Genomic DNA, 20,298 nt, shown 5'->3' with positions numbered 1-20,298 from the left:
TGCCCCGGCCCCTCACACTGCCCAGCGAAGCCTACTCCATCACATCATTCCTCACACCCACTTAGAATCATAGAATGGTTACAGCATGGAAGGAGGCCGTTCAACCGGTCGAGTCCGTTCCGGCTCTCTGCAAGAACAATCCAGCTAGTCCCACTCCCCTACCCTATCCCCGTAGCTCTGCAAATTTTTTCCCTTCAAGTACATATCCAATTCCCTTTTGAAAGCCAAAATTGAATCTGCCTCCACCACCCCCTCAGGCAGTGCATTCCAGATTCTAACCACTCGCTTTGTGAAACAGTTTTACCTCATGTCACCTTTGGTTCTTTTGCCAATCACCTTAAATCTATGACCTCTGGTTCTTGACCCCTCCACCAATGGGAACAGTTTCTCTCTATCTACTCTGTCTGGACCCTTCATGATTTTGAATACTTCAATCAAATCTCCTCTCAACCTTCTCTGCTCTAAGATAACCCTAGCTTCTCCAGTCTATCCACGTAACTGAAGTCCTTCATCCTTGGAATCATTCTAGTAAATTTCTTCTGCACCCTCTCTCAGGCCTTCACATTCTTCCTAAAGTGCGGTGCCCAGAACTGGACACAATACTCCAGTTGTGGCCGAACCAGTGTTTTATAAAGGGTAAGGCTCAGTCTCGACTCACCTTCACTTTCTGTGCACTTCTTCAACCCCCCTCCTCCCATTTGTACACCTATCTCTCCCACTCACTCCAATCCTAATCACTGTGAGCAATCTGTCTGATAGTCACTCTCTGATGCATCTGCTTCATTGTCATCCTGACCCAAAGCAATGCATCCATCGGGTGACCGCATCACCCTCACTCACTCACACGTCTGTACTTTCTCCCCTTATAGGAGAAGAGAGCGCAAAATGCAAGGGAGAGGACAGGAGGGGGGCGTCCGCAAATCGTGGCCCTCACAGAGGCGGAGGAGGAAGCCTTGGATATAAGCCGGACGGTGGAGTGCCTGGCCGCTGGGGATGGCGAGACTGGCACCCCACAAACGTCTGGTGCCAAAACTTTAACATCCCTCACACAAAATATGGATTGATGTTATCAGTGATTGATCTGTTGCACACTTCAGTATGCTTATCGCAATATTACTTCTGCAATGATTATTAATATTGCTGTATGTTCTCTTCCAGGGGCGTCATGGACCGAAGACGTGGTCGAGGGCGATTCCTCAGAGGAGCTCCCGGCCTCTGAGGGCGCACCATCGCATCTTAGCGAGCCATCCACCAGCGCAGATACTCACACCTCGGTGGTTCCTATTAGACAGGTAGTTGGGTTATCACCTGGTGAATCAACACAAACAAGAGAGCACAAGCAGACACCAGTGACGGGGGCAGCGGTGGAGAGTCTCTGTTGGTGGGCGCACTTCTCTCCAAGCTCTGCTCAGCTTGGTACAGATTGTGAAACCTGAGGGCCGTCCTTGAGAAGGAGAATGGTAGAGGTACAGGAGCAAATTTGCGAGGGAGTGGAAAACGTGCCACGCACACTCACCACAATAGCGGAGAGGATGAAGGAGTCCAACTCCGTCGCTAGTGGATTGATGGTGCAGATAAGTGCAGGCATGTCTGCGATGGAAAGAATGGCAGCCTCCATTCAGCTTCAAGCATGGCTCATGAATGAGTCCATTCAGGCCCTGGCAATGGCCACGCGGACTCAGGGCGAACTACATTCTGCTACCTTAGACAGGCAGACAGATATATGAGCACTGGCCTTACAAGGCATCACACATGCCCTCCAAACTGTTGTCCAACAGAGTGGTAGGAGTGATGAGGCCCTGGCCCAGGAGAGGGATGGTGGCGAATGGGGACATGGAAGTGGGGACGCCACTCAAAGCGCTCCCTTGTCTCACCCGTTGCCCCCCCCCCACCTCAACCGGTACCTGCATTGATGCCTCTCCAGATGGCCGAGTCTGCCCCTGCACAGGTGCAGGTGGAGCAATCTTCGGAGGGGCCCTCACGGGCTCCAAAACCCAGAGGTCGTAGGCTGAAAGCACCTAAGCAGTCTGGGCATGAATTTGAGCAACCTGCCACTACCTCTGCTGCAGCCACAGGGGATGCATCATGTAGAAGCTGTAGGAAGAGGAAGTCAACAACAGTTTTGTAATCACCAAGAGTATGTGCAAGGGTGTCTGACAGTCTGTCATGTTTTTCATTTCTATTTGGTTTATGTTAACATCATAATAAATGTTATGATTCTCACCACCACTGCCACGTCTTGCCCATTCTTGAGTCCATTTTGTGAAAGTGCCCTTACATGTGGTCGTTCATGAAAGGCGAGTTGATGCCACCCATTGGGTGCAGATGCAATGGGTGTGTGTGTCGTTGTATGACTGTTTTGTGCACTCTGTGGGAGAGGGTGGGGGGTGGTTGTGGTTGTGGTGGTCATTACAGGTGGTCTGAGTACTTGACTGTAGTCACTTTGCAGATCTCCCTATGAGAATCTATCAAGTATGAGTGACTCCCTGGCATGATGAGCAGCCAGGTGAGACGCTACTTTGCTGCTGGTTCGTCCATCGTCATCCTCGTCATCATCATCCTCCTCCTCGTCTTCTTCAATGTTGGTGGTAGGTATGGCTGCTTGTGGAGCGCATGGGACCTCACCCATCGGTAACCCTCTCTGTTGAACGATGTTGTGCAGGATGTAGCACACGAGTATTATTCTGCACACCCTCGCCGGTGAGCACTGAAGGACTCCCCAGATCAATCCAGGCCACCAGAAGCGCATCTTCAGCAGTCCTACGACTTGCTCTATGACAGACCTGGTGGTGCTTTGACTGTCGTTGTACCGCTGATGTGCCTCGCTGGTGGGGTTGTTACAGGTGTCATGAACCACGTCTGCAGGGTGTATCCCTTGTCTCCAAGGAGCCAGCCTTTTAGTCAGTCTTGTGCATGAAAGAGGGCCGGGATGTTGGATTTGTGCAGAATGAAGGAAAGATGGCAGTTGCCTGGAAATTTGGCACACACTTGCAGAAGCCTCTTCCGGTGGTCGCAAACCAGCTGTGCATTGATAGAGTGATATCCCTTTCTGTTGATGAACATTCCTGGCTCATTTGCAGGTCCTCGGATTGCTATATGTGTGCAATCAATTGCGCCCCGTACCAGTGGGAAGCCAGCCCAGAGAGTGGAAACCCACTGCCCTCTCAGTTTGGCTGATGTCGTCGATGGGGTAGTTGACGTAGTTGGATGCCCTGGCAAACAAGCCATCCGTGACCTGTCGTATACACTTACGGACAGATGACTGAGAGACCCTGGTGATGTCACCGGTGGCGCCCTGGAAGGATCCGGAGACGAAGAAGTTGAGGGCAGTGGTGACTTTAACTGCAACGGGCAATTCATGGCCATCAGGCCCAGTAAGGAGCAGCTCTGCATGAAGGAGCCTGCAGATGTCTGTGACCACCTGACAATTCAATCTGAGTCTTTGTAGGCACTGCTCCTCAGAGAGGTCCAGGAAGCTCAGCCTCTGCCTCTGCCTGTAGACCCTCTCAGGAGTGTCGTGCCTCCTGTGATGTCAGGCCCTCCGTCATTCCCCTCTCTGCTCCTCTGCAGGTCCCTGTGGCGCACCTCTGTCTTGTGGAGCTGCAGCTCCCAGAACTGCACGCCGTGCCTGGTGTAGTTGGTGATGTGCCTCCTCCTCAGATGTAGTGCTGAATACATCCATTGCGCCCCCCCATCCTGATGTTTGAGGGGGTCCAAAATGCAGGAAAATATGTTTGAATAGAAGAATTCTGAGTGTGATCAAAGAAATCTTAGTCTAAACATTAAGAACTCCCAGCCAAAGGTTTGTCTGAGAGAACTGCTTGCCCTGCTGCAAAAATTCACCTTTTATCCCCATTTGTCCATCACTCGTTTAAAGGTCCAAATGGCTGCCGGCTGCAACTCGCCTCTGTTTCCATGGCGTGTTTCAGAGGCCATGGGAGACATGATGAGGCAGAGTTAAAATCATTTGTCTGCCTCAATCCCCATAAATGTAACTGATTTAAGTACTTCAACTATCTTAATTCCCCATTTAAAAGTCATCCCGCCGGTTTTAATTGCTGGTGGGATTCCCGGGTTTCTGAAGTGCACACACACCCAGATGCGTCTGGGTGAAACTCATTTTTCGGCGCGTTGGAGCCAGGACTCATTCCTGCTCCCAACGTTTCAAATTTTTACTGCCCCCCCGCCCTGCACCGCCCCCAACCCACCCATTATTCAGGGTTAAAATCATGCCCCGGGTACCATAAACACAATGGGAGCACTTCTCATGAATGCTCACTGCTGTGAAGGCTTTGGGCTCTACCCTACATTAGAGTCTCTGGTCCAGCTTCAACATGGTGGGGCATTGAACTGAGCGGGCAATTATGCAGATCATTTTGGTGCCCACAGATCTGCTGCCACACAGATCAATGGAGATTTTGAAGGACTGTTCAGCAGCAAGGGGGCACGGCTTCAGTAGGTATGGACACGAGGCTGTTATCTCTCAGGGTGATGGCACATCCGTTTCATCCCTCTGCTCAAACAGCCAGAAAACAGGCAGGACCAGCATAGTAGCAGTCATGGCAGAATCAGTTGTGGAGCTTGCAGAAAACAACAATGATTTGGAGAATCTGGTCAGGCTACAAGACTCCCTTAATCTGCCATTTGTTTATGGGAAATGTGATGCAGTTTCTCGCTCTGGCAAACAAGCCGTCAGTCACCTGCTTGGTACATCTGTGCATTGCAGATTGTTTGATGTCCTCATGTGGCACCTTGGAATGGGTGTTTTGCTGGCCTTGACAGCCACTGGTAATGCTCTGTCTATGGCAAAGTTTGGCTGATGGTCAGTTTCTAGTGCATGGCACAACTATCTCTTAAATTACAATCTACAAAGACAGAGCTCCTTGCATAAATTGAGGTAAATGCATCTCTGCCTATCTATCCAGGTTCTCAGGTATTGGTAGGTGTTGCCGTCTGCCCCTGGTACATTTACACCAGCGTGGCATCCTTCCTTTACCTTTTCCTTTTCTTCCAAATAGCAAATTTTAAGATGTTCTCATAGGAATGCCATGGTGGAAATTTGAATTGATGGAACGAAAAAAAGTAATAAAACTCTTGGCACAAAATAAAGTGCTGTCAAAGCCAAAAACACAAAAGGAACCATCGTCAGAAATGCGTAATGAATTACAGGTTCAAATAACAGCAAAAACAATCTGGAGTCTCCCTTTAAATACTGACTTCCTGTCAGCATGGGACATCCATATAAATGGCTGAAATGAATGAGGAGTGCATTCCTCGCATGAATCATGGGAAATGTATTTGCACTGGATTATAATATTTTAATTAAGCGCTCGTCTGTTCTTTGTGAAAGCTTACTGTCCCCACATCCTGCCTGACTGGAAGTCGTCAGGTGGTGGGTGGCAGCTGCACCAGTCCAGGAAGCCCCCACCCACTGAGTTTCTGCTACCACTGGTGGTGTAAAAGGTTGAAAATTGCCCCTATTGTTTAATCCCCATTCGTACCTTAGCCTCCAGTAGTGGAAAGTGGGTATACCCAAGCCACCCTAGTACATGCTGCCAAAAACTGATCATACCCTTGCCCCCAAAAATAAAAGTACTATATGCATGTGCACCTTTGACTATTACCCCCTGCTCAGCCAAGTTGCCATTCTTCAAGTGTTAACCTAGATAATGAACATTAGCAGGTCATTTGACTTTTAATTTAATAGAGCTGTTCGCTGTCTTGAGCTTGCCAGTGACAACAGCTTAGCAACTCTCCTAGCAAATTCCTGACCCGAAACATCTTCAAGCTTACGAGGATGCAATTAAAGTAACAGTATCAGGAGACTATACAAATATATTTACGTGACTTTATTCCCCTTTATAAGGTCATTCATTACATCACTAAAACATCCTAAATTCTGTTTAGAAACTGCAGTGGCATAGAGACATATTATCCCACCCAAACAATGTACTTTTATCACATCAGATAATTAGCGCCAATAAAAGATTTGATGGACCAATGGCTCAGATGATAAATGCACCAGGTGGTGTGGTATTGAAGGGACTGAGAGGTGGCCGTATAGAACGTTATACAGTATAGGAAAGCTAAATCTGGAATATTACAAGGGGACACAGGATCAAAGTCGTAAAAGGCAAATTTAGGATTGATGTCAGGAAATTCTTCACACACAAAGTGATCAAAACAAGGAATGGCCTTGTGATTAGGGTGGTGGAGGCAACAGTCCTAGAATAATTTAAGAAATTGGCTGCTGTGATGGGGAGGGGACAAAGGTCTTTCTGGATCGATTGGCCAAGATGGGTCAGATGGCTTTCCTTGTAGAATCACAGAAACTTAGAGGGGGAGAAGTTGGTCGCAAAATGGGCTAATAGCGAATCGGCAGCCCAGTTTACACCACGCCCAATGAAATCAATGGAAAGGAAAACGGGGGATGGTGTAAAATGTGCGGCCAATTTATGATCAGCTCGTTCTGCGCTACTGGCGTTGACCAATTTCACCCCCAGAACGTTACAACACAGAAACAGACCATTTAGCCATCAAGTCTGCACCGGTGTAGTTGTCCACTTGAGCCACCTAGTCTAATCTCACTTCCCTGCTCACTCCCCATATCCTTTTAAGCAACTATCCATTTTCAAGCAACTTTCTAATTCATTTTTAAAAGAATTTATGGATTCTCCTTCAGTCTTGTAAATTGCCACCTTCAGGAGAGGAGAAGGAAAATTGGGGAAAAAAGGACTTGAAGGTTATAAAGGAGGTGTGTTATATAAGAAAGGTCAAGAATGAGAAAAGGCTGTCTGTTGATTCTCTTCCCCCTCCCCAGTATTCAAGCTCTCCCAGACCTAGTATTTAGCTGTATTTTGAATGCCTCATACATCTCCTTCCCTCTTACTTCGCCTGGCAGGCTATTGCCGATGTTTATCACGCTTCTGTTATACAGGAAACAAAAAAAATTGACAGGCAGGAAAAGACCAGCTGGTCCATCAAACCTGCCCCACACTATGATGGCTGGAGCATTATGACTAGACACTTCCTACCCCCATCACCATGCCCCCCTCCCCAGCCATGGAATCTCCTAGCAGAGGTAAAAAAAACAGAGAAAAAACCTGGAAAATTCCTCTCCGGCCCCCTCAGGTGATCGAAAACAGTCCAGGAGATCACATGGACCAAGTGTTATCTATAAAGGCACTTCCCTTCAATATGGTTCAATCTCTGCCCCAGTCAAGAACCGGTCCAGCTCCCTCTTGAAGGCATCTAGAGAGTCAGCACCCACCACACTAGCCAGCAATGTATTCCAGAGGCTCACTGCTCTCTGGAAAAAGATGAACCACCCAACATCCAGTCTATTCCTATTCTTAAATAGTTTAAACTCATGTCCCCTGTTCCTCCCCAATCTGTTAATCTGAAATAATCTGTCAATAGGCAGGCTATCCAGCCCTTTAATTATTTAATAGATGTCTATCAGGTCGCCTTGAAATCTACGCCGCTTTAAAGTAAATAGACCAAGGTCCTTAAACCTATCTGAGCAGCCTATCTAGTTATCAGCTCTACATTTATTTTCCACCTGTTTATTTTTATGACCTCTTCCTAGAATCCTGCCTTAATTTAAAGTAAAATCCAGGATTTATCTTATCTGAGCCATTTAATATTTTCTATACTTTATCTAGTTCTCTCTCCCCATTTAATTGTATTTTCGCGAGACTGCAGAGATTGAGCTTTCAGAATTTTCCTCATAGATTATCTCCCTTACGCTTGGAATTATTCTTGCTATTCTCTGCACCCTCTTTAATGCTTGCACATCCCCTTTGTAGTGTGGCAACCAGAGCTATACACAATACTCTGAATGTGTTCTGACAAATGCATAACCTCAGTAGATTTGTATGTCACTGTTCTAGCAATATAGCCTAACATTTTGTTTGTGTTTTTAATTGCCTCATCACGTTGTTTACACATTGCCAAAGATGAGTCTACTCTTACTCTTGGGTCCATCCTTTATTACACCTAGGTCCTGCTTTAGGTCACCATGTAATAATTTACATGGTGCATTTATACTGTAATTATGTTACTCATTATTACATCGAATATGTAACACTTTGCACTTATCACTGTTAAATTTAAGCTGCCATTTGTGTAAATGATCAAAATCCATCTGCAAATTCCTAACTGGATCTTTGGGTTTTTACTGCACTGCAAACCTTGGTGTCTTCGACACATTTGACAATCTTCCAATTGGTTTCAGAATCCAGGTTATTTATGAAAATACAAAACACTAGAGGACCAAGTACTGACCCCCTAAACACAGTGCTCAACACCCCACCCCCCCCAGTCCAACAAAATATCTCACTACCTCCTCACTTTCTAATTCTTTAGCCAACTTCTTAGCCAGGCTCTGGATTTCCATGGCTATTAGCTTGACGCAGCACCAAAGCAAAAGGCCTTCTGACAGTCGAAATAAACTATAAATATGCAATTCCACTGTTTACTTTATCATCATGTCCCTCTAAGAAGTCAAAGAAATTTGTCAGGCTCGCTTTTCTCCTTCTAAAACCATGTTGACTACTTCTTATAAGGTTTTCACTACAATGGCAGTCTTCCAATTCAACACTTAGAATGATAGCCTAGCTTCAATATCAAGCAATGGAAAACAGGTCTGCAGTTCTTTGGATCAGATTTGACTCTTGTTTTATATATATATATATATATATATATATATAGTCAGCATATTCAAGTTTCAGTTTGGCCCATTGGTAGTATTCCTGCCTCTGGGTCAGAAGATTGTGGTTCAAACACTATTCCAGAGATTTTACCCCATAATCTAGTGCAATACTTAGGCAGTGCTGCCTTATTAGAGGTGCAGTCTTTTGGATGAGACATTAAACCGAGGCCCATCTGCCTGTTTAAGTGATGTAAAAAGATCCTATTGTACTGTTCGAAGAAGATTTGGAGAGTTCTCCTGATGTCCTGGCCAGCATTTATCTCTCAATTAACATCTCCAAAAACAGATTAACTGATCATTTATCTCACTGATGTTTGGGGAACCTTGCTGTGCTCTAATTGATTGCTGCGTTTGCCTACAAAACAATACTGACTGCATTTCAAAAGCAATTGATTGGCTGTGAAACACTATGGGATGTCTTGAGGATGTAAAAGGCTCTATATAAATAAAAGTTCATTCTTTCTATCATCTGCTTCCAATCCTGTGGTCACCAGTGCCCATCCCAGTGATTTTTCTCCTGAGATTAGCCAGTGCCCGACAAATCTCTTTCCTCAACTCCCTTCACACCCCTGAATAATGGATAAATGCCATCAGGCCCAAGGATAGATTTATCTTCAGTCCATTTAACTAGTCTAGCATCTCTGCCAGACTGGTGTCAAATATTTGATATGCCATAACATCTGTACAACAAATTAGTGCTACCTTATTTCGTGACTACCTTCTGGGAAATAATTGTTTTGTAATTTGACTATTTTCTGCTCCTCTTCCAACCTCTGCTCCACTTTGTCTTTGTGTTCTAATTTCCTGTCTAACTACTCTCTTGATAGTGGAAGATGCTTTATCATTGTGCTGGGTCTCTTGATCTATTCTTCAAGGCTCTTTTTGCACCCTCTAATATCTCTCTTAAGCTCTTTTTGTATATCCCTGTACTCGTCCCAAAGTTCCCTACTCCTTTCTCCCTATAGGGTTTGTAAATTAATTTTCTATAATTTCCTCATTGGAGATTGATTGTTTAGCTTACATTTATTTATCTTGGTTATATATTAATCCTGCATATTCACATTTTAATTTCAAATGTGTTTCATTTTTTCCTCAGCTGAGGCATCATTCAGTGGCACTACCCAATAAATCTCTTTTGAGTTTCTCTCATGGAGTTTTATCTAGATCCTTACTGATTTCCATGTTATCTCAAATTTAATCACATTATGCTCACTGGTTTCCAAAAGTTCTGCTTCTAAATTATCAATGCTGTTTTTATTGCCTACTAGAACCAGTTCAAGATGCAAGTTAACCCTCGTTGTGTTCCTAACGCATTGGGTCAAAGAACAATTGACTACTTCTGGTTTTGATTCCGTATTACCATTTGGACAGTCCCATTTAATGTTGGATTGATTGAAATTACCCATGATAATCACATTATTGCCAGTACATACCCTTCTTATTTCATCATAGGAAATGTTATCTTCGTCCTTATACTTCCCTGGGGGTCTGTTACAGATCCCTATCGCTTACTCTATCCTACGCATGCTTCTTAATTCAAGCCAGATTATTTCATTTTGTGACTTTCCTGAGGACATCAATTCAGCTTCCTTCACTTCCAAATGATCCCGAACATATAAAGCTACCCCTCCTCCTTTCCTGCCATTCCTATCCTTCCTGAACATCCTGTATCCTCCAATATTGAATTCACTCCCGTCTTCTGGGGTGAGCCAGCTTTTAGTAATCATAATTTAATCATAATTTCCTGCCACTAAGTATGCTTCCCACTCAAGCATCTTATTTTGAATGCTTCTAGCATTCAACTCCAAATGCCTTAATATATTGTTTTACATTTTACATACTATGCTTTGATTTTTTAATGTTTATTACACCAGGCTTAATATTATTTTAAATTTTTCTCCTCCATCACCCTCCCAGCTCTCTTTCTGTATAGTTAAGATAGGACATGGGAATTACTAGATGAAAAAAGACCAAGGTCCATCTAGTTCACGTTCTACCAACCCGGTAGCCACATGATACAATGATAATGGAGTTGTTGACTAACTAGCAATCAATCTCCATCAATTAGTCTACAACAGACCCAGACATGACATGAGGAAAACCTCAGTGGTGGAGAGCTTTGGGAATTTTCAAAGTAATCTGTCCCTCACAAGCATGCTACACTTACCACATGTCATGTCTCAAATTACTCATAAACTGTATCCTGAAATTTTATTTTCTGAAAGAAAACTATCTGATTCTACCTAAGAATCTAAAAAGATCCTACACCCACTCCCTTTTTATATAGATTTGAGCCTCAATTTATTCCTTTATATTTATAGCTAGACTATCCGATCCTACCCTGTTCAAATAGCGACCACCCTTCCTGAATCAGCCTGATTTCCACCCCCCCCCAAACCCCACAAAACAATTCCAATGGTCTATAGAGCCAACAATATTTGATCTGCACTAATTGGCCAACCACTCATTAGACTCCCATAGTTCTAGATTGGAAGCATACCAAAAACGAGAGGTACGCCAGAAAACACAACTTTAGAACTTTTATCATTCAATCGCCGATTTCTCGCCTCCTCTCCTGATTGCAGAAAATAAGGATAAATTCAGAGAACCTGCACTCCCAGGGGAGGGACTCACTCATTGGAAGCACAGTCAGAGGGAGGGCTACAACACTGTCACCCCATGGTAAAGAAGATCGGGCAGGGTGTAAAACAGGTCACCGATTTGCTACCACCCGAGACCAATTTCACCACCCCCCCCCAAGGCTCCATATTACTACACCTAAACAGGAATATTTCATGTGTGAACTTATGACAGTGTCAGCAGGCTGACCGTGAGGAGCATCACGACCAAGTCCATTTCTACCTTCATCTGAAGTCCACACATGTTCACTTGCCAGCAGGAGTCACTAGGTAGCAATTAGGAGGGGGATCCCCAACAATGTTTTTTTTCTCTCTGCCTAGCTTTGGCCTGTTGAGGCCAGTTATAGTATCTCTAACACTAGCCTGGCAGAGATCAGCTAACACAACACAGAGCGCCAATCAAAGCTGGGATCTTCTGGGTCTATGTGGCTCCGTTTCACATTGGACGCTGCATTTACTAACTGGGCCATCAAGGCAGGGTGGGAGTTGGATACATATGGGCTCGGTAAAAATCATGCTAATCTTCTCATCCAGCATTGTAAGGCATGTAAGTTATGCAGGAAATGCTAAAACACTCAGGGCTTCAAAGCAAGAATGGCTCTAGTGCATAAAAAATGTAACCTCGTTATATTTCTAGTGCAATAATACTGCTACACTCTGTCCTTAGAGATCTCTACTTGATTTCCTGTTATTTTTCTGACAACATGCCTGATATCATAGGTGATTTATATTCAGTGCTTGTTTGCTTATTACACTGAATTAATAACATTGGGATTAATTTTGTGAACAATAATGAGGCCCAAGGGCTTGCTTCATCTCCGTTAATATAACACTTTCTTTCTAACCGTACAGTCTTACAGCTCAGGGCTGCAAACAAGCCACATACATTCATCAGTTATGACATTTTCACTTCAGGCGATAAAAAATACATCAAATACATTGATTCTGCAAGAAAAAAAAACCTCTTCAGTTATATTCACTCTAAGTATATAACCTTCCTGTCATGGCATTTTATCTGTCAAAAATATCCATTAAAGGATGAGTATGCACTTGATACATCACTGATTTGTATTGTGCAGCATATAAAACCAGATAATTAATAAAGGCATTGTTAATAAATCACTGGCAGTTCCATTAATGTTACCTAATTTATGAACAAACTTAAAAGACCAGGAATAGCTTGGATTGATACTGTTTTCATATATCCAAAGTTGGATAAGATATGGTGGGACAGAGATTGGATCCCGAGTTCTGAGGTTTGCTTTGCTGCTGATCACAATTCTTTGAAAACCTTAATACTTAACGTCTCCTCATCATAACATAGATGGAAAATAGGACTTTTATCTTTAAAAAAACACACACACACACACTCTGGTTTCCATGTTTAGAAATTCCCAAACACTTCACCCAATAAACTGGCCAGTTAGAACCTCTGATCAGTTCAGAAGAGCATAGAATTTCGGATTAATAGCTTACATTTTTGGCATGAAGGAAACTCATCTGCTGTCAGCACATAGGAAAATCAAGGGTGCACTGCTCACGATTTTCCATCCATTCAAAGCAATGGTTGGAAAGTCCCAGGGGTCTCCCGATATGAAGTTCCTCACTGCTAGCATGCCCATGGAAAATTACCTCTGGTGTGTGCTCCACAGCTGGCTAGATGTGGTTTGGGTTAAAAAAAACACCAACCAGAAGACATCTTCATGAACACAGCTACGGTGTCATTACGTGGAGAGGCTGGAGGCAGTTCTCCCCCATTGCTAAAAGAAACGCAGAGTGCGGGAGGACAGGGGAACTTTTATTTTGGAACAAATAAGTCCTACTTATATAATTGATCAGCTGAACATCTGCCACTTGCAGAAACCCATTACCTCAAGGCAGTGAGTAGCATTATTACTCTTTGCCTCATTGGTGAGTGCCCATTCTCTTCCCACCCCATAAGCACATCCCAATTGAGACGCTCCATCCCTAGATGGGAAGGAAAAATCAGCTGGGGTTTCTACTCCTGATTTACTCAATCCTGGCCAATATTTATCCCTCACCCAACATCATGAACACAGATTATCTGGTCATCATCTCATTGCTGTTTGTGGGACCTTGCTGTGTGCAAATTGGCTGCCGTGTTTCCTACGTTACAACAATGACTACACTTCAAACGTACTTCATTGACTGTAAGGTGCTTTGGGATATCCAGAGATCATGAACGACGATATATAAATGCAACTCATTCTTTTATTCTTTACAGTAATGGACGTAGCTGAACCATTTAAAGTTTTATTTATATTGGGTGTAGTGAGATGTTGGTGCTGCAGGTAAACTTACTGGGTTTGCTAAGGCCGGTCGGTCACTGGGATGATCCACTTTTTGGTCTGAGGCTTACACACTATTACTGATGGCAGTGACACCTCACTAAACACCAATATAAAAGCAGCTAAAAGCTGCACTGCTGCACAAGCTTGTCTTTATACAGTGCCTTGAAAGTGCCCATTGAGCACTTGCCATTCACACCAAATTGTTTGTTTTGAAACACCTCCAAAGTTCAGTCTTGTGTTATCAAGGTGACTGGAACTGGTGATAAATTAATGATTTTCTAAATAGATTATTTAAACGTTTTTTTGTGCCAGTTAGTGTAAACAGCAATAGTTTAATGCTGTGGACTCGGGTCCATTGGGAACTGAATCAAGAGGCTGCCCATGCTCATTTCATTCACAAACTAAGACAACCGCCAGAGAAAGCAGATCTTCATTCAATCTGTCTTCATGAATGTGTTTAAAATAAGTAGTTAGAATTAACTCTTCAAAGTATTTTAAAGACCAAGGATCCTGCGGGGGATATGTCGGCATCTAAAGGGTTAACTGACACTGCTTGTGAGAGTTTCTTCCCTGTTTACTCCTTGCTTTGAAGTCCAGTTCAAATCCATAGGAGATATACTGCTAAAGGTACTGTTTGGTACAGCACAAAGCTACGCAGATCAGAAGATCCTGAGTTCGATTTGCGGTCTGTGCTGAATTAGTTGATTTGAGTTGGGCCTAGGCATCCCTGAGATGGGAAGGAGAAAACTCTGCCAGATATTCAGTGACTCCTAGTGGGAAGCATGTGTGTGTTTGGATTTTGGACGAGGTTGGGATTGGGCTGGGTGATGCCCTCCTTCAGCAAATATCCTGCAGGAATAGACATTTGGGTGAAGTGCCTGAAGAATCGCTGTTGCGTGTAGAACTATATCCCAGCAAGTCAATTCCATCGAAAGAAGGGGGGAAATTAGGGTGGGGGGAACTGGCTTAGAAGTCTCTGCATCAGCTGCAAAATCAGCTTGGAGTCTGTTTCTTGATAAACCTGCAGGAGAGATGTCACAGTAGTTGAATGTCTAATGTGAGCATCCTCCTGGAGCAGAGGGTTCATCAGCATCCACAGTACCGGCTGCCGCTGGCATAAATAGGCCAAATCAGATTAAATCACTCGCAGATTGAAACAGTGTGTTCATTATAAATAATAGCAGATACAAGGAATGACAGCAAGCCTGTAATTGGATCTCAGGGTTCACATTACAGTTATGAACCACTTAAGCTTTCCTGTTACAGTGTGATATTTGAACCCCCTCAATTAGATTGCTGCTATGTTACCTCTCTCTGTTCTTTATATCATTAAGAAGAAGTCAGAGGTCGTATTTCCAAACGAGAGCACTTTATGTGGAACAAAAGAGAATACTGCTTGCTGATTCACTGCTTTCCAGCTCTCTCAATGACTGATGCTGTATACATATATTTTGGCACAAGTAATTGTTCAGCCTATACATTAGATGGTGCTGTTCTAGGAATCTATGTTAGATGTTAGCTGCTTCAACAAAGCAATTCATCTTGGTACATCATTTGTTTCTTTTTTTTTCTTAAATTAACCATTGTCCTTCAAAAATTCAGCATGGCTAGATCAAATCATGTGGTGGAGCATGAACTATGAACTTTCACGAAAACATTTTGTACATTTTGAGCTTAAGATGAATCATCAAATAAATATTTCTGAAAAACATCTTGCTGGTGACCTGGTCTCTTAACAATCCTTTAGATTTTGTTGAAACTCCTTGTGATCTTGATTCATCATCAGTTCTGGAACAGGTATCATGTTAATCTCTGTATTGTTGGGTCTGTGCTTGTTGAGATGTACGGCATCTAAGCTCGGTACAGATGGTTAGGTATGCAATTCTGTCATGTCTTCCGCAGATGATAATTTTCTTAACATCCATCCACCTCCTGTAAGAACATAAGAAGTAGGAGTAGGCCATAAGGCCCCTCGAACTTGTTCCACCATTCAATAAGATCATGGCTGATCTTTGACCTCAACTCCACTTTCCCACCCGATTCGTAAACAGAATGGGACCAATCAGAGGCATTGATGAACACACTGGGACCTATCAGAAGGATTGATTAACACTCTGAAACCTATCAAGAGGGATTGATAAACAGAATGGGACCAATCAGAGGCATTGATGAACACACTGGGACCTATCAGAAGGATTGATTAACACTCCGAAACTGATCAAGAGGGATTGATAAACACACTGGGATCAATCAGAGGGATTGATGAACACACTGGGATCTATCAGAACTTCAGAGGATCTGATACTTGCTTGTCTTCTGAGCTCTGCTTGTTTCTACTCCTTCTCATGACCCATCAACAACTCTTGCCCCATCTCCCTCCCTCCAAGGTGAAGGATATTTGGCTCCTCTTGTGTCTGTACTTAATCTCGAATTATCAGTCACTTTAAATTGCTGTTGTATAGTTTTAGTTCTTCTGTTCATCTGCACTGAACTGTTCGGTGCCCTTGGTTGTTCCAAGCTATTTGATCATAGGTGACATCAATGTCAGCTTGGCTCTGTTGGTAGCACTCTTGACTCTGAGTCAGCAGGTTATGGATTCAGAGCCTTGAGTACATAATCTAGGTTGACACTTCAGTGCTGTTTTCTTTGGTTGACACGCTAAACCGAAGCCCTATCTACCCGGTCAGACTGGTGTAAAAGATCCCATGGCACTATTTGAGCATAGGAGTTCTCCTGACCAACATTCTTCCTTCAACCAACATCACCAAAAGAAAATGCAGACTTGATGGTCATTCAACTCATCTGCTGCTTCTGGGACCTTGCTGTGCGCAAGTTGACTGTGGAGTTTGGCATCACAGATGAGCCTGATCCTGTCCTCACCTGACATTGACTCTGTGCACCTTCATTGGATAGCAATTACAAGCAGGAGCCCAAGTTGATACAACTCTGGCCCAGGGATGCTGAAACCTGTTGAATGACCCCACAGCTGCCCTGCCTGAATTTAGCTGACAACCCAGACAGGGGAAGAAACCTTGGACTTCCTGATCCCTATCACTGATCACCGCATTATGCAGTGCATTTGCCCACTGAAGCATCGGGGGAAGTTACTCTCTTTTTAACTGAGAAACATGTAATTTTCTTCCTTTTAACAAGTCTCATAAAAATCTATATTGGCCAAGGCAGCCTCAATTTCCACTTGTGCAGAATCCTACTGAGGTAACTTATAAATAAATATACATTTAATTAGTAGCTAATAGCTCTGCTAAGATCAGCTCATTTACTTCAAGAAATATTCAATATTCCACACAGCTCTATCTGTTCCCTCCTCCGCTACCCGCTCTTCAGCTCTAATACATTGTTACTGACATCTGCAAAGGAAACAAAATAGTTTCAAAGTGTCTTTTACAATCACAGGGAGCAGCCTTTAGCTGCTTTGGAGAGATTGCTGGTATTCTTTGTCACTGGGTTATGATCTTGTACTATGAGCAGCTGATGCTACATCAATGCAAGTTGTTATTGCTGTTGAAGCACATTCCATGGAAAACTAGGTGATCTGTTGTGTTTGTGTTTTAAATCAATTATTTCAGCAGCGCCCTAACAACAACAACAACAACAACAACAACAACAACAACAACATGCACCTTTAACGTAGTAAAATGTCACAAGCAGCTCCACAGGAGCGTAATCAAACAAGAATTTGACACCGAACCATATAAAAAGATATTAGGGCAGGTGACCAAAAGATTGGACAAAGAGATAGGTTTTAACGAACATCTTAAAGGAGGAAAGAGAGATAGAGAGGTTTACAGATATCATTCCAGAACTTAGGGCCTAGGCAGCCGCCAATGATGGAGCAATAGAAATCAGGGATGCGCAAGAGGCCGTTACTGGAGGAGCGCAGAGATCCCGGAGGGTTGTAGGGCTAGAGGAGGTTATAGAGATAGGGAGGGGCGAGGGCAAGGAGGGATTCGAACACTAGGATGAGCATCTTCAATTTGAGGCATTGCAAACTGGGAGTCAATGTAACCATCAACATACTCCTCTTTTTGGTCAATCAATAGCTAAAAACCTATTTTATCCAAATCTTTTTTAATTATAAAAGTATTAACATATCTGGCTTTCCAAAGTATTTTAGCCGGAAACAGCAAGCAGTGTGAGCTGCTGACAAGGACTTCTAACAGTTTGCCCATAGGAGTTAATGGCTGCTTTTAGTATGCAGAAAACAAGAGTCTATGTAATAATAAAAACAAATAATGTTAGGAGATTCCCTGTTGGCTCAGTAGGTTAATGCACTGTGTGGTATGGAACACCAGGAAGGTCCCAGCTTCATTTCCCTCATCTGTGCTGAGTTAAGGTGAGGTGGTGAACCTTACTGAGCTATTAGTTAACCCTTTTGTATTGAATGCACCTTGACATTAAAACCGGCCTTAGCATTCCCAGGCTAGAGAAGGGAAAAGTTATCTCAGAGGCTGCTGTTGATCACTGTCTAATGAACCTGCTAGGAAATGCTCAAGTGCAAGGGTGAAAGATGGGGATGGGATCATGGTTGGCAGTGAGCCATCCCCACAATCAATCACATTCTCTGTCTGGGTTCACCTATGAAGAATGGTCACTTAGTGGTAGTACAGGAGGGCTACAACTGTCCAAGGGGCCTCCAGGAAAATAGATATTGGAAGAGTACTGCATGTATCCATAATAAAACTCATTTCTACTGTCTGATAATTTAATTGAATTATTCTAAGGAAGGATTGGAACTTCCTGATATCTTAGGGGAGTTCTGTAAGAAAATATCTCCTATTAGGCTATCTAGTGGAAGTTCTGAAGTACAAAATAAGGTAATAAGAAGTGAGTGGGAGACACTGTTAAGTGGGCAGTCATTTCCCTTTAAAACCCTGTCCTGAGCTTTTAACTAGCGCTCTGTTGTGCAGACATTAGCAACATCAATTTTATTTTTCAGACCATGAGCAATTTAACAGCTTTCTTAAAGAAGTAAATTCTAGTGGTTTCCAAGTTAAGCTGGATTATATATTTTTTTTAACATTTCATTCAGGAATGCTGTGAATGAAGAAGTTCCTTGTTTTATTTCAAATAATTCTTTAATAATTTTTGCAGGTATCCGATAGAAACCAGGAGATTTTAGTGTTCAAAGGGTTAGGAAGCAATATGGAACTCCTTACGGAAAGTGTTGTTTGTGTGAATTATACAGATATTTATCGCCATTTTAAATTAGAGCCTGGCTATAGGTGGGTAGTTAAGCCAAGAAAGACTATACTGTCTGGCTTATACTCCACAGATGTGACTATTTTTATGCCATCCAAAATAAAAATCATTAACTTTTTTTTTGTGCGACCTGTTCACAAATATTTCTGAGCTTCACTCTGCAAATCAGTTTTAGCATTCAGTCAGAAAGTACACCTCTGTCGTCAGGTGTCCCGTCTCCTTCAAGACACACTTTATTGAAATTTTTCAAAAGCTGGAATAGGCCTACAATGTGCATATTGAAAATAGCTGCAGAATGTGTATTAGTCCCGAAGGGCCTCTCCTTGTTGTATACAAGCAGCTCTTTGAAGCCCTGCTTTTCATCTGGTAAGAAGGGCCTGTTTGTACAACTATGGGAATGCTTGGAGGGAGCTAAATGAGGCCTGTGTGCTGGGCCAAGTCGTTTATTTGCTAGAACTAGGAAGATGTCGCAGCATTTTCACATCCATGCACCTAAAATTCTGGCACTGTGGCCAAATGGGTCCGACAGCGCTCATAAATAGTTAACAGAGGAACCTTCTTCACTAAACATACTTCCAAGGTGCAATGTTCCTGGGGATTCTCCCCTTTTGCTGTTTGCCTACTGAGGGAAATCGGGCCCTTTCTTGCCACGTTGCATCAGCAACAAGTCTAAAGCTCTGTTTAAATTTTACAGGCTTAAGGTGAACAATTTGAAGCAGAAACTTCTCTCAATGAAAGGGGCAGCACATTCACAAAAAAAGGGATAAAAAAACATAAAATGGAGGGCTAAGAGTTACTCACAGCAGATCTTGATTTTACATGTCTGATTTAGACATAACATGAACACAAATCAGTGTCTCTTCAGTACAGAATGAGTGTAATAAACTTTACCAGGCTTATATATTGCTTTTTATAGTGGAGAAAATTGAGGCTAACACACAAATAAAAGGCAATTTCACAAATTATCTCCCGCTATGTGGTTCAGTTTTTACTCCTCCCTGTGTACATAAAGAAGTTCATAAAAAGCTTGGGGAGAGACCAACGCACGCACTGCTTGCCAAAGTCACACAGGTCAAAAGTCAAAGTGCGGAGCTCAGCCAGTTCAATGTCAGGAAATTGCCTCGTGAAGTTGATAATTGAAGTCTTTGTCAAAGTGAACACAAGAGTGTGAGGCCAGTTTACAATCAAAAACAGAACTACTGTGCAAACTGCAACTGTGTTCGGCCTCTGCCGTGTAACTAGTGCTGCCGCTCCGGTCACACTATTTCATAAATTTGAGATCGTAAGAATTTTTAGGGGCAAGAAAAGGCCCAACAAGTCTGTCCTTCTTCATAAATCAACCCCCCCTCCCCCCCCAGCTTCTCATCATATCCCTCAATCCCATCTCTTTCCAGAAGGGCATCTAATTGTCTCT

Source organism: Heptranchias perlo, chromosome 30 (assembly GCF_035084215.1).
Source record: "Heptranchias perlo isolate sHepPer1 chromosome 30, sHepPer1.hap1, whole genome shotgun sequence".
Lineage (NCBI taxonomy): Eukaryota > Metazoa > Chordata > Chondrichthyes > Hexanchiformes > Hexanchidae > Heptranchias > Heptranchias perlo.
This window is presented reverse-complemented; position numbering follows the sequence as displayed.